At 29.9% G+C, this 16,694-nt stretch overlaps 1 protein-coding gene and 1 long non-coding RNA gene across 5 annotated transcripts in view; one reads left to right on the plus strand and one right to left on the minus strand.

The window, feature by feature from the left end:
* LOC129959014 (dual specificity calcium/calmodulin-dependent 3',5'-cyclic nucleotide phosphodiesterase 1-like) overlaps positions 1-16,694 on the plus strand; it is a 601,405-nt gene that overhangs the window by 165,356 nt on the left and 419,355 nt on the right. The gene's annotated exons all lie outside the window — the stretch shown is intronic.
* Positions 14,457-16,694, minus strand: part of LOC129959016 (uncharacterized) — a 180,754-nt gene continuing 178,516 nt past the window's right edge. Inside the window, exon 3 of the long non-coding RNA XR_008783380.1 lies at positions 14,457-14,662. This is a non-coding gene — a long non-coding RNA (uncharacterized LOC129959016). The remainder of the gene's footprint in view (positions 14,663-16,694) is intronic.

Here is a 16,694-nt window from a genome sequence, read left to right on the forward strand (position 1 = left end):
AGTAGTTAAAGATTTAAAAATCCCAGTTTTTTTAAAAAGACATTTTTTTTCTATTTATATGATTTATTTGCACTCATAAAAAGAAGAAAGTAGTGTATGTTATATTTGGAGTATTATTGTCTAAGGTTTTAACTCTAAGCCATAGTGGATAAAATGAGATACAATATAATTACGTATTGTTGTCTTAGATTTTAGCTCTGAGCCGTAGTGGACCAAAAAAAGATACAATATAATTATTTTAGTTTACTCGAAATAGTCAATACTGAAGGCGGGAAAAGTTGAAAACTTATTTGATGACCAGAAAAGTTTTTATTATACAAAAATTGTGAATTTATATGCATGAAAATGCATTATCCTAGATGAAGAGGTTGAGGAGGTTACTTTTTTGAACATTAAACAAGACTTCATTCTCTTATATTTAATTTAAATAAAGCTAAAATTCCTCTAGCGAAAACACGGAAATTTTCTAAATTGTCTTATTTTCCTCAAAGATGGATAAGATGAATCTTTCTTATAATTACTTGGTGTCTTAAAATGTTACATACTTAAGGCAGGAAGACTAATTTCTCATCAAAATGCGAGATAAGTGTCGAGTAAAGTTAAGAAATTTTTTTTTAAAGCAAACGTGTTCGGAATGCATTTCATCGCTGTAAAGATGAAAATGGGAAGAAATTGGGCTGCTAAGAAGCTATCGCTAATGATAGTTTTAATTTATTTCTAATTTAAACATAATTTCATAACTTTAAGAAACACAAAATCATGAATCATTTCATATGAAAATCACTCCTTGTATTGCTTATGTAATATTTAAGACTTTAAAGTCTGTGATGATAGGTGAATTTTGGCATTGGAAGTGAAGAAACCTATGTTCTCACCTTGATTCTATTGAAGGTGAAATGTGTATTTCTGCAATTTGAAAGTTTACTCTGACGAATATTTGAATGCTATCTTCATCTAAGCATTGATCAAATTTGATATCCGTTTCTCAAAGCTGCCCTCGAATGAAAATTCCAAACATGACTTTAAATCAACAGATATTCAAATAATTAACCCTTTGCACTCCGAAAAGTAATTCGATGCGTAATTCACCTAATGTAAAGACTTGTTTATAGTTTCGAAAAATAAATATATATAATTGTTTTCAGTGGAATTCTTCCAAAAAAAAATAATTCACGTCTATTTACCACCCTATAGGTATTGCTGATAATCAAAATTTTAAACACATAAGGCCTCAAAATGATGCACCGTCTTGAATGGTGCCTGAGAGGAGACATAGGAGTGCAGATGGTTAAACCAATGCACATTAATAAAAATGTACTAAAGTTTTTATCTACTCTTTAAACTTTAATTCATAGGAATAAATACTGAGTTATAAAATCAATTTCTCTCAGATTCGACTTCAAATGACGTAACTCATATAAAAGCAAACTATTATGAAACTAACTGAATAGCTGATAATTAACTAAATTCAACATATTTAAAGATATATAGTTTTTACATCATATTTGTAGATTTCTATCAAATTTTGAAAGTCTGTATGTCCCATTGCCAGATTATCAATGAACACAATAATTCAAAACATAAAAGTGTCAGGATAAGCAATTAATATACAGATTCTTATACAATTTAACCAGATCTCTCAAAGTCTGTCGGTTTGGACTTTCTTATGCATGTAAACGCTAAGACTTACACAAATGAAATGAGGTATGTGATCTTGTAACTACAATTGTAGCTCTATAAGAAATTTTGATTTCTATCAGTCAGGAAGAAAGGTGCCCAAATTCGATTCTCGTGTACTTGTGTATTAAACGCATGCAAAAGATTCATTGCTAAAAAGCGCAGATTTTTGTAAAAATGTTAAATGTGTGCTAAAAAAAATCTATTTTTTAACTATTGTTCGCCATTATCATGCAAAGCATTCGCAGCCTTACTCAAAGTCTACAATTTTATGAGGAGGAAAGGGGATAATGTCTTTATCCTAGATTATGCAAGAAAGCTTTTTTTTTGGGGGGGGGGCCTTCCATTTGGTTGTATGTTTGGATTTGAGGCGTGATTATAACTTGGTGTCGAATGTGTTCAGTCGCGCCATGTAATTTGCATGGTGCAGATTTTTAATTCACATCTTAATAAATACTACGTTTTTGTATACTTTATATTAGATTGTAATAAATTTATATACTGGAGTTTTCAAAAGAGAAAACCAGCGCTTTTTTGTTTAATTTCGTAACTTAGTGAAAAGAACGAAGACTTTTTTCCGCACCGAGTTCATTCTAAAGTTCGACATGGACCAACAACTTTGATGCACAACTACACAGAGAAGCAAACTGCTAGACAGTAAATCCATTGATGGAGTTGGCCTAAAGTTTGACAAAGGCCTGCCATTTAGCTTATAAAATTCTGCCAAATTTCAACCATTTAGCTAGCTGCTTTTTATCTTTCTCATATTCACTTAGAAGGATAGTTAGATTCCCTTTTGGTAGATTTGGGTTAAAATTTGATATTGATCTATAAATTTTAATATTACGGTCCCGCACCAAACATTATACTGTTCAATTTCATTCATTTTCCATTGACATATACATGTGAATATATATATAATATTGACTTTATACAAAAAAAATTTTGCTTAGTCACAAGGATATCTAAAACGAGAATATTATTCAAAATATCATAATAGAATTGGTTTTACTTATACAATACTCTTTGTAGGAGAAAATAAGAAAATATAAACTCCGAAATTTGGATTGGAAAGGATGAAAATTTAAGAAAAATATGCCAAGTCATAAATTGAAAAACCCGCATTGATAGTTAAAATAATAAAGAGAGCTAGATTTTCTGCAGTTATCGATTCCTTTCCGTTTAAATAATCGCTCAATATACCTATTGTATGAAGCGGTGTGATAGATAACAATATAGCATTCAATAGATTGTGGGGCATTCGGCGAGATCTTGTTCTATAAAAGGATCAAGAAAGTGCTAAATTACGACAGGTCTTCTCATTTTCGTTATGAATGGGAGTGATTCACTAGTGTCACAATAATCTATTATTGGGGTTCCAGGAAAAGAAACTTTCCTTCTATTGGAATAAATCGCTAGCCTTATAGAAACGGGGCTAATTCAAAGGAAAGTGTGTGAAAATCTATGAAGTATGTCATCTAGGCTATCTTCAATATTTCTGGCCTACAGGTGCCATTAATCGTATTAAGGACAGCTTTTCTGGCATAGATAATGAATTTATTGGAGCTTTTTCTAACCTAATACTCGATCACCACTACATATACTTGATGATGACCCATTTTGTTACTGCAAATAGGCAATCTCAGGATTTACTGTAGAAATAATTATGTATTTTTAGAAAATTTAATTAAATGTCTACCCATCCGTAATTATATGTATTATATTTGCAATAAATGTTTTGTTCTGAATCCTTTAATTTTAAATACATATTATATCAAGGTATTTAAATCCTTTGCTCCCCAATATGCAGTTATTCAATATTTTTGAATATGCATTTATTTAATCATTTATTTTTGAATGTGCAATCTGACCCTTTGAATTTGAATGTAAAGCAATCTGACCCTTTGAATATAAAGCAATTCGATCATTTATCTTTAAGTATGCGTTAAATGCAATTATTTAAAACTTTTTTGAAAGATACGTCATGTAATTTGAAATGGAGTTTTAAATTGAAAATCTCTTCCGATTTCCATATTCTTAAGTTATTGTTCTTGTGACTTGAAATAATTTTCTAATTCTTTTTTTTTCTTTTCTGGTCTGTTTGGTATCGATTAAGGCACGTCTTATACTTTTGATTATACAAGACGTTTAAGTGAACTAAACGCGATGAAACTGCGGGATATTATTCTTTTAATTTATTCTGCACTAACACAATAAAGTATTTAGCATGAACAGTTCAAATAGTAATAGTTTACAAACGTTTAAATGATAATAATCATGCAGTCCAATAAAATTAAATAAAAAAAAGATTACAAACGATCTGAAAGTCAAGTGAATCAGGAAAAAGGGATTTGTTTTTAATTTTAAAATAATAGTGAAAAAATATCCATAAACATTGTGACATTTTTTTTATAAATTATAACTTATTTTAATGCAATCACTTTTTTACCAGTTTGCTATTTTGTCTTATTTTTGTGAAACGTTGATTTGTTTCCTTATATTTTATTACTCTCGTTGTTTCCGTTTTTTAATTGTGGCCTTTAAATTTTATGAATGCTTTTTAAAATATGTGCTTAATATGTAATGAAGTTTTTTCCTGTGGTACCATTATCGTACGATAACCGCATAGTTTTCACGTGATGAACACCAATACATGAAATTCGAAGAAAGAGGAAGGGAACGCGAAAGAAAAATAATCATAGCAGTCTCGTGAAATATTGTTCAACCAAGACATATTATTTGATATTTAATGTTTGGTACTTTTTCTGAGCAAATGAACAACGATTATGCTATCACATTTTTTAATGAAAATTAGAAAACAAAGCAAGGAAAAAATAAATGCAACAATATATTCAATAATATATGAAAGTATATAGAAAAGATAGACCTTCGAAACGTGAGAACAACATAACGTTTAATTGCCACCATTGTTCTCTAATGAATAGTTGCTAACTTTAAAATTAAAATAAACTTGTTTATACTCTGGCAAGTGTAGAATGAAGAAATTTGAATCTGAGAAGTACTAAAAGACGAAAAGGAGAAAAAAAAATCCTTGTTAATCATTGAAAGATTTCTGGAAAAATAAATAGGAGTAATGATTTTCATAAGCTGATGTTTAAAATGGTTTGTTAGCACTAAATATGTTTGTTCATCAATAGATATGCTTGTTTTGAAATTCAATCGAGTTAGTTGAATAAAAATGAAACTTATAGTTTTTGTATTTAATTTTATAGAGAAACATTCCATTATATCCTTTCCTTAATTCTTCGTTTTTCATTTCATTATATTTCTCTATGCTTATAATTATTTTCCTTGTTCTTGTCAATTCAGCATAAGGTAGAGGAAAAACACTTTTCTTTTGTGTTTACACTTTTAGAGGGAGCAAATAAATTGAACAAACTGAGAACATTAGGAAGTAAAATATCTTTGATAGTCAGCTATATTTAAACTTACACATCCAAAAGGGACTCGTATTAAAAATACATGCGTATTTATAATTGATATGTTTAAAAATTTCGTTTCGTACTAAAATCGGCACGTAATCGCTAAAATTTTGTACCACGAAATCGAATATTCAAGCATTCATTAGAGTTTCTACATTTAGAAAGATGCGTAAAATAACTTTAGGGATTAATTTTATGAATTCCGATTATTTAATTAAAAATCATGAATGGATAAAGGTGAAAGGAAGTCCTATTCACAATCTTTCAGGGTTTCAAGTGCAATATAAGTGGTTTTAAAATCGTCTATATATCTCTGAAACTCCGAGTCTATCATTATTATAACATTTCATTTATTTCCGAAAGTAAATCCCAGCGCTGGGTTTCTCGAAACGGAAACTGGCTTAAAGAGCAATATTTTCAATTAAGAGTCGATAATAGAAAGCGATTAGGGAACACCTTCAGAAAGGGAGAAATTAAAGCCTGTGTAAGTATTGATTACCCACATTGTGACATTTAAAGCGCTTTGAGAATTGAAAAGAACAGAATAGAGGACGGATAGGAAAATAAGATTAGCAAATTGAAAACTCTGTGTTGAATTCGATATTTCTATACTGTCATATCTTTTTGTTGTGTGTTTGAGATGCATCTTGCGTGTGAAAGTTTCTACTATTCGTGATAAAGGATGAATATTTCCTTTATTCGTTTTTGTTGAGTAATAAATAAAATTCTAATCCATCTCTTTTTGGACAAAATAAAGTGTTGGAAATCCCATAACTCAATAGTCTTTCATATTTTTGTATGAATCGTATTGTTTTAGCAGCTGAGGAAGTTGGACTGGGTATTCATCCAATTTCAACCGGATGTGCAAAATGGACAGCAAAATTTACCCCCGCCTTTCTAGTTGTGGGAAGATTTCACCTGCGTGAGAGTTTTAGGTGCCATCTGGTTCTTTCCCAACGTTGAAATGCGTCACTAGATAAAGAAAACACCTAACATATGTTATTCGAGGGTATTTTATTGGAAAACTTACTTTCGAAAGACTAATTTCTTTGTCCTTTCATGGAACTCTCTTAGATTACTTCATGCAGGTTATTTATTTTGGGGGGGGGGGTCGAAAATGTCTTCCAGTCAGTCTCGCTTTACTCACTTTCATTTTCAAATGGTTTTAATATTCTTCGCTGTAAGCTTTTAAATATAAAAGTTTATTTTTTGTTTCTCAGAAGTTATAAAGCTTTCTTCTTTCAAATAATTAAATGTGTAATTGCACATTAGGAAAAGATAGCATGAATGAATTTTAAAGAGAATTATTCGAACTAATCAGGAAAATTAAGGAATTATAAAGACAAAATTAGTAAACACATCATATGTGACCATGTAAAAACCATCGTTTTATTTACAAATAGTGTACCCCTTCAGAAAGTAAATTAAAATGGAATGTATATACATCTAGAAATTAAGTACGAGTGCCCTATGTTACAAAATCGAATGTTCTAATGCGCTACAGGAGTATTCTTCAAATCTTAAATTTCATTAAGACATTTGTTTCTATATTTAAATAAATCAATTTGGCATTGTTATTGAAAAGGTATTTAGATCCTTCATTTTTTAAAATATTTTTATTTTAGTTGATTATGTATTAGAAATGTGCTAAAAACCAGCCTTTCAAAAATTTCGGATGGAAAATCTCAGTAACTGTTTTAAATATCCAAGGATAAAATTACATTTAGACTTTTTAAAAGTTCTGACGATTTTGTATGCACTTTAAAAATTCAACGTTCAGAAATATTTTAATATTTTTATAGTCCTAAAATAAAAATAGAAATAAAATTTTAAAAACTGAAAGATGAAACTAAATTATCAAGATACATAGTTAGAACGAAGAAATAAACTGTTAAGCTTTAAATTATAGCTATACTATTGTAAATAATAATTAAGATGCATTGGGTAGTTTTTTGAATAATACCGAGTAACAGAAATCTGATAATAATGTCCTTGTTTCTTGTTTGATACATTTTGAGAAATGGGCTTCTAAACAAGTTCTTTATTCTACATAAATTAAACTGCAATTTTAAAGTTTTTTTATATTGAATATAAATTTCCAGTGTACAAACTATGGATATATATTCGCTAAATTCTATTTTAATTTTTCATTTTCCTTCCGCCAAAGTAGAGTTTATTCAATTCCACTCAACTTGTCGACATTTTAATTAATCATCCAGATAATAATTTCTTTTCGGAATTGTTTGGATGAGTAAAAAATATGCTTTCAATTTTTTTGTGGATTTTGTCAAGAAAGTTAATTATGGCTGACTACCCCTTTCTAAGCAACCTCTCAACGAGGTGAAAGAATTTCATTACTTTGAAAGAACATTTCATAGTTCGATAAGCATTTCTTTGGCTTTAAAGAAATAACATTACAAGCAAGTGCGAAAAATGAAAACAGGTCTCTATTCTTAGAAGAAATAGGGCAGAAAGTTTTATATACTTGAAAAATAAATTTAAATGAATGAATTCTTGATTATTATGTCACGTACATCAGCCATTGTAGTAAATTTATTAATTGAGAAACCACAAGATTAGAAAAGAGATCATGCGTTCTATCCATGGTTCATTTTTAAAACCAATCATTTATAAAGTTGGTATACCAATTAAGAATCCTAGCAACAGCTGATATGCGTGAGGACTCGTTGACACACAGAAGCATTCCTTCATTCATGTAACGTGATTGCGGTTTAGACACTATCCTTAATTTCTGTATTTAGTTCCGCCCTCTTCGTTATATTGTCAAGGGCATTGATGGCGGTCTATCACCCACTGCTTTGCGAATAATCCCCTTTTCCCCTTACTTATAAATTACATATAGTCGATCACTGCAGAAAAAAAAAAGAAATTTGTCTCATAAAATGTTAGCATAGAAGATTCAGCGCATCGCGATTTTCGACAAATTTTCTTATTTAATTTATATCGGATTTGTTACATAGTTACATTTTATGTGATTATAATTGCGAAAATCCACATTAAACAAAAAAAAAATAATTTCATAACTATGTTCAGGAATCTAGACTGCTATAAAACTATATATCTTTTTTAAAATTTATTGCATTAACAATACTTTCAAATAGCATAAACACTGAGTACTAAAAAAGAATTCTAACTGCAGAGATCTGCCATTTAAAAAATAGTTAGTGCTTTTATAGAATATTGAGTGCTTATTACTGGAATATTAACAGTTATATCACGCAGTTTTATTCTAAATAACAAGTCTAATGTGAGCAAAGTTTGAAATTTAAAAGCAACATAATATTTATGTGAACTTATTAAGCCTATTTAAAAGAGTTTAAATAAGCTGTTGCAAACAAATTTTAATCCAAGGAAAAAATTGACCATTGTTTATTAAGAATTTTCCTCTAAATTTGAAACTGCCTCTTACGCAGTTTCCAATGAAATCAAAGAAAGTAATTTGATATTTGATCAATAAACTAATGGGGCATTCTTGTCCTTCTTTTTCTTTTTCACAAATTCCCTTCCACTTCCCGTTATTTTTCTTACTTTCCTAGCAACGTCCTTCTTAATTCAATTCAATTAAATTAAAGATGTTGACATCTTTAAATTGACTGTTAATAAATATTAGAGTCCAGAATACAAAAGGGCAGCTTCTGCTGATACACAGTTCTCGGAGGCTGTTTACACGAAATTCGTTTTCCTTGGTTAATGAGACAAATGTGTGTAAAAAAAAAATAGCATTATGCAAAGAATGGCCAAAAGACATTAGAACATGAAATCAAAAACATAAGATTTTTTTTCTAAAACAAAAACTATTACTGCTTAGTATAAAATCAAACCTTGTAAAATGGTTTGTCAATGCTTTATGAAAAGGAGAATATTTCAAACACCTGTTTGAATCTTTTTCTTAAATTTATCCGGAGAAATTCGAATTGCCTTCCATCAGAAACAATTATGAAGAATGAACATTTTTACTCAAAATGGGGAACAATTTAGAGAAAATCCTGGAAATATTTCAACATAGTAATGACTTGCTTTTTTTTGGAAATCAAAGAGATCACAATTACAAATATTTTGTAGAAAAACCAGCGAATTTCAGGGTATTCAGGTGCAATATGAGCCTAAAAATTCACTTTATTCATCTGCAGATGAATTATTTTCCTGAGAATTTAGGCGTAAATAGGAAGGAATAAGGGGAAATATTTAACCAAAACATAAAATGGAAAAGCAATTTGGGCAAAGATAGAATATCAATGTGATTATCAACCATTAATAGATATTAAAAAAAATTATCCTCGTCTTTTTCACCAGAAGAAAAACCGAACAGAAGTTTTGAGAAAAAGAGAAAAGGATTGGTAACATTTTTCATAAATTAATTCTTCATTTATATCGCGACATAAATAAATATATAAATGTAAATCATTTATTTGGCATGTATTTTAAAATAAAAATTTACGTCAATATAAGCATACTTATTTTCCTCCAAATATGAAATCGTTTTATGAAATTAAACCTTAGGAGATTTAAAAAAATATTTCTGGTATCGGCTATTAAAATAATATAAAAATCAGTTGTATAAATTAATAAATATTTTTCAAGATGCATTCTGTTGTGGACGTGTATTAGTAACTAATCCTTAAAGTTTTAATCTAGAAGATGCCTGATAGATAACAGTTCATACCAAATGATAGTTTTTTTTTATTGGTCAAGCACTTGGTCTGTTGCTCTGATCACATGCAAATGGTAGGTACTGTGTATCAATAAACAGCAGAAAATTGTGAAATTTAATTCATTTTAATGCAATTGTCCTTCATATTGCCATCTGACCAATGTTTCAAACTACAATCTCGGTTCTAAGTAATTTCAAAGCTTTAAATTTCAAAGTTAGGCATTGATTCATTTTAATTAGATAAATCTCAATCATCGTGTCAGTTTGATAAAGAATATTGAGAAATTTTGAAAAACTTCAACTCAACATATTAATCGGACGTATATACTTTTTTGGTTATTAGTTTGGGATTTTTTGGCGATTTTTTCACATTAACAGTGACTCGAAAATATATCCAATTCTGTAAAAATTTAACTTTGCACCATTTAAACCTAACATTTTTCAGGCAATGTTATGTATAAATTTTTGTGTGATATTATTGTGAATTTTTGCTGTTGCCATGTTTTGTTTAGTTTGGAAGTCTTTTAGTCTTTTTCACAAGATAACCTGAAGTTTGAAGAAATCCATACGCATTTAAAAATATCCATATGTATATTTGTAGGAATAAGTTGTAAATATGTGTTTGACCCAGACTGTTTTCTTTTATATCAGAGTCCTATACTTATCTTACGAATTAAAAATTTATCTTTGAATAATTAAAATCTAACTTATATCTTTTCGTGGAGGTTATATTATTATGCTTTATTTCATATGTTATTTTTCTACAACGCTGAATATACTAGTGGCTTGCACAGAAATGAACAAATTTCCAAAAATTAAATTCAATAAAACATTAAAACTCTTACGAGTCTATAGAATGTCTACGAAATGTAAAAAAATTCATAATAAATTTTATTTGTGTGCTATTTTTAATAAGACATAAATAAGATTTAGTTCTTGTTACAAAAGTTAGTACTAAATTTAGTTTAGTTATTATAAAGTGGAACAACTGTCTTTTCAACTTCTTGTGTTCAAATCACACAACTTTCAGTTGTGTAATTTAAAGGAGAAAAAAAAGCTTACTTAATCAAAAATTCTATTTTCCGACATCAAAAATAAAACGACATATCTCAAACAAAAAGAATGTCACAGAGAAAATAACATCAACGAAAAAAAAATTAATTTTACTTTCAGTTTTAATCTACTCATTTTCACTTTCGGAAGGATTTCTATATTAAAATAAATTGTAGCGGAAAATCGTACAATGCCTTTGAGCGCCTCGCAATCTATTTTTAATATTTCTATTCCGTCTTGGGGAAAAGTTTGTCCATGCTGAAATCCTTGCAGACTTACTAATTGCAAAATTTTCATTCTGAGAACGGTACAGTTCAGGTGTAAACGTCATACTTTGCTTTTAGAGTATTTTAACAGCAAAGATTAATTTTGACAGGAATTCGAGTACAGGAATCGTCAACAATATGGGAAACGGAAGGTACAATCAGAGAACTAATTCCGTTTCTCTCGCGGCCAATTGTGATGTGTTCCACAAATAATCAAGCCATTACCTCGATGTTCATACCTGCGAATAGTTTGCCATTTCCTGGAGCATTTCTGTCACTCCTCTTCATTTTCCCATTATGATATCAAAACGCGGTAAAAGAAATTTTGACCTCTGTCCTTTCAATAAAGATAACAATAAAGGTGGTCTTTTCGAATTTTTCAATTTATTTTTTAAAAAATTATTTGTGCCAAGATTTTGCCAGCCTTAAAAATTGATACTTTGTTTAGCAATGCTCTAATTATTAAAATGCATTTGGACAGATTAGGATATTATTTCTTCAAGTGGAGTATTAACTTTTAGTTTTTTAAAAAAAAAAAATTTAAAAAAAAATTATGCGTATGTTTTGAGCAGGAAGGTACTGATAAAAATATTTCCTGAAGATTTTAAGTTTAATTTAATACAGGAAATGCAATTTATTTCATTATCCTTATCTAAACGTACAGGAAAATAGTATATTTTCACGAAACAGAACACTACATGTTTATGATATTTGAAGTATGCTAACTATATAAAGTTAATAGCTTAATTCATTAATTGTCCTTTTATCTGTGCAAAAGCATGTTTTTGTAAATCCTTTATTTCTTATTGAGTATGTAAGTCCGTGTTATAATGCTTTATTTGTTTCTGTAACTCATGGAAAATCTCGGAAACTTTTTCCCACATAAAATGGAGATGTTTGCGTTCCTCTTTTGAACTAATCAAATTCGAGGAGTCGTGGTGGCCTAATATTAAGGTCTCAGCCTCGGGGCTGGAATGCTCCATGTATTCCATTAAAAAATTCGTCGCATAAATGAGCCTGGTGCACATTAAATCTGAAGTAGGTCAAACATTCCTCCCTTTAGTGTGGCACGGAAGTTTGGAGGGAGGGTACCAGCTTATGTGCTGGTCTCATCCTTTGATCAGGTTTCAAAATTACTGGATCCTTTCCAAAATATCTCTAGAGTAGCTTTCAAATGGGACCTCAGTATAACCATTTTAAACTAATCTGATCAAATGAGGAAACTGTCTTTATTTATAGAAAGAATTCCGATGCTGTTTTTCTGAAATAATATTGAAACAGTGTCAGGCGTGTTCGTAAAAGCATTTGCGTATTGAATAAAAATAAATGAACTTGTAATACGAGAGTTGTTTTGAATCTAATTTAAATTACTTAGAAAACGATGAAGATTCTCAAAATTCAAATCAATAATCCTAATGCAAAATTGTATTCGTTTTTATTTACTTATCAAGAGTATTTGCATTCCAGTACCAAATACGAAACTTCTGTCTACTTTAAAACTAGTGCACATTAAATCACAGCATTAGTACAATTTCATGTAAATAAGAACTCTACTTTTAATGAAATATGAATAAATGTATTTAATAAAACATTTAAAGCTTAATCTCTTTAGATACTTAAAATAAATTAGTTAAGATGACAAATCACTTATTACTATGGAATAGGAGCATCATTCGAATAAAAAACATATCTGAATGTACATTGTCCAATTAAAAATTGGTTACTATTTCTTGTTTGCTTTTCCTTCATTTTCATAATAAAGTCAGTTAATATTTGTGGATAAAAGGTAAAAGATTATGCTTCCTATTGAAAAAAATAAGTTAATAATGAGAAACAATGAACAAATTTTAAATATTTAAGAATAAACTTTTTTTCATAATATGTATATAGGAAAATTGTTTTTCGCTGCCATCTAGTGAAGGAATTCAGTTATCAACCATTCATTAAAAAATAATCTATTTCATTGGTATTTAAAAATATTAGTATATTGATTTCTTACTTTCGCTGGAGAAGTTATTTATATTAGGAGTAATAAGTTGAATTACAGGAAGGTACTACTTTGAATATGAACTGCTATAGAGCTAAAAGCTAAATTCTTTCGGTAGGTTACTCAGACAACGAAGAGATTGTTTTGCTTTTTTTATATAATACGATTTAACCTTCCAATGGATCATTATGGGAAAGGGAAAGCTTTGAAATTTAAGGGCTAGCTATTAGATTGAGATTCATGTTGAGATGATTCGAAGGAACTGATAATCGACTTCTTAGTTGATAGTGTACCTGGATCAGCTCTTCGCGAAATGCAATATGAGCTCTAATCTCCATGACCGGATTTGCAGTGCTTCAGACACATGCGCAAATGGATGATTTTCGAGTAATCCGCCATTTATGTGGATTACCAGATTCCAAAGTGAGACCTTTATCAAGTATTCCATCCTTCTGAAGCCATAGATTATAGCCATACCAAGATTATAGCCATACCAAAGAAATCATTTTGATTATTCGGTTGTTACCATATTAACTATGTGAAAGACGGTTAGCTATAAAGGACTGGGAAAGGGGCAAAATATTATCTAATGGGAAAAATGGAACTTATTTTGACCTTCTCGTATAGGAAGTATACAAGGAGAAAATACTGTACTGTTCGATTTCCGGATTTTGACTTTTACTGAGTTAGAACACATTTTTTGAAATGTCTGTCTGTCTGCATGAACACGATTACTCAATGTTTCAAGCAAACAGGTCAAATTAGGTATGTACACCAAATTTATAGATTTATTTCAAATTTTGAACGATACCCGTTCAATGGATGTTTACCTCTAAGCCTGCCACAAGTACTATAAAACTTATAAAGCTAGATGCATTACATTTGGTACACACTTTTACCATCTAAAATGTAGCCCGTTTTCAATCACTCAATGAAATGAATGTCTCAGTTTGTATATTCGCATACATGTAAACGCTTTATTGAGATAAATGAAATTTGATACGTGATTTTGTAACTAAAATTGTAGTTCTATGTAAAATTCTATGGGTTAAGAGGCATATAAAATATATACTCAGTTTTTTTCCCGCTATGTTATGAAGCAAAAAAAGCTCATTTGCAAAATCTGAAAATAAAAATCTGAATACAAGTTCTTACTCTGTTTACAATTTTTAGGCGAGAGGAGGGGAGGCGATAATCTCTCTATTATAGGCAATGTAAGAAAGTTTCGGACACAACGTTCTCTCTCGCTGATTTTCTCTTTTTTAACCCTATAGTTAGAAAATAAAAGCTCATCATACGTTTTCTTAATTTTATTTTTAACCATGCTTTCACTTAAATTTCTAGTTAGATGTGTCACTTGGAAGTAAAAATAAGATTATTTTGGTGCACCGTATACAAATTTCAATCTTTGGCGTGTGACAAAATCGATACTTAAGCCAATGGTACCCAAAGATACATTAGGAAATGCGGCGGACTCTTGCCAGCATCTCGGTCTCCAGATTGAAGAGTCGAGGGATGGGGTTCGATTCCACGGAGATCCACCATGTACTTGGAATTGATACACCTGAAATATATCAAAATTCAAAACTCCGCATATTGGTATGTCATGGGCATGTGGAGAGAATGGTATTGACTCGGGTATCATATTCGAGATACAAGATCAAAATTACGAAGTCCTCCAAAACAACTCTTCATTATATGTCAAAAACCGGACAGTATTCTAGCTAAACTTGCATACGATATATAAACCTACTGTTGTATATTATTCTCTTGTTTATCAAATAGCATATATCGGGGTTGATCGGCGGAATCGTGGCTATACTGATGATCTTCATACGTCATGCGACTCTAATATTCCGATTCCTCATATTCATACGAAAGAATCATTTCTAATTACACAATTGAACACTGTAACCAAATTATCAACGAAAATCGCATTCTGCTTATTAATATAATTTTTAGTTCCGATTTTTATAGCAATATATCGGACCATGGTGGGCTGACAATCGATCCGGTGGTATGGAAACTTTCGTTTCCAGACTAGAGAATTCCAGATTCTACCGGAAAAACTGCCATATAAGCGGATATGGCGCACATTAAATCAGTTGCAGCGAAATGTCTTCCCGTTGGTGGGGTGCAGGAGCTTGGAGGTATCGTCTTCATCATTGAACGGAGGTGGAAAGTATAAGGGTTGTACCAAAATAACCCTAGTATTTCTTCAAAATGAGGTGTTAATGTAGCTAAACTAAACTAAGCAGGAAGATATCGATTTTATTGTATATGAAATAAGTTCATATTATGAAGTTTAAAAAATGTGCAACTTTATTCCGACTATTTGTTGTAAATTCTACATAAATGCGATAAGTAGATCCTTTTAATCCCTTGGTTAGTTAAATATGAATGAACAATAATTTGAATTTACAAGCCGAAACGCTTAAGAATTCATTAAGGATTCTCTGAAATAATGAAAGACCACATCTGCAATTGCCTCACGTGGGAAGATAACGACCGGAAACAACTTTATTTCTGAGAGCTCTTTATATAAACCTTAAACAGTGTTTATTACTTAAACATAAAAGGATACACTTAACAACTGAGCTACAAAATACACTTTAAATTTGATTTCAGTATTTTCTAAGAGCTTTTAATAAAAGAAACTAAACATTTCGGAATCTGAAGCAAGACTGTAAAAGTTCGTTTTTGAATATTTCCGATAAATCTGGATTTTAACGGTACAAAATAAAGCAATTTCTAGAAATTGTCAGCTTGAGAAACAAAACGAGAATATTTGTTTAAAAATAACTCTGAAAGGATTTTATAAGTTAAGATATTTTTTGTAAGCTTTTGAGTGCAGGGGTTGGTCAATATTTTTTATATCATAAGATGCTAAATATTTCAAAGCACTCTAAATGGTAGTAAGGGTTTTCTGAAATGTTTCAAATATATAAAAGATTGAATTAATAGATTGCAAAAGACAGAATATCTTTTAAAAATACAATTCGGTTAAATGTAATTTTGAAAACTTTACTCTAAAATTGCAACAGTAGTTCAATGAATGTATTTTTTTACGTATATTGCGAAAGTTATACCTCATAGTTGGCACAGAAACGATGTATCTATCTCTTGTGACATTAAACAGTTCAAAGGCACAAAAACAAACGCAGAAAGTAATTTGCAACTTTCAAAGTGAGATATTTCTGAATAAAAGAAATGCACATCTTGATGTTATTTATGAATAATTTAAGAAAAATGAAATCTAGTCCTTTTTCAGTATGTTTAATGTGTTCAGTATGTTTTATTTTTAAATATTTTATTAAATAAAATATAACTGAGGCAGTAATATATATATATGTAACTATAAAATTAATCGTCGTTTGAAACCGGCGAATAAATTAAATGAGAAAAGTACGAATAAGTTTGTTAATTTATTTTTGGCGCAAAAGAAATATTAGTGGGAAATATTGTTGATTCAGTGTTCTGTCATCAACAGAAACGCATCTTAAGAAAAATTATTGTAGTTTAGCATGTTGTTCCCCACAACTACGCTTAATTATATGATGTTGGCATCTTATGCTATATTGTTGGGTACTTGGACA

This window comes from Argiope bruennichi, chromosome X1, assembly GCF_947563725.1.
Source record: "Argiope bruennichi chromosome X1, qqArgBrue1.1, whole genome shotgun sequence".
In the NCBI taxonomy this organism is placed as follows: Eukaryota; Metazoa; Arthropoda; class Arachnida; order Araneae; family Araneidae; genus Argiope; species Argiope bruennichi.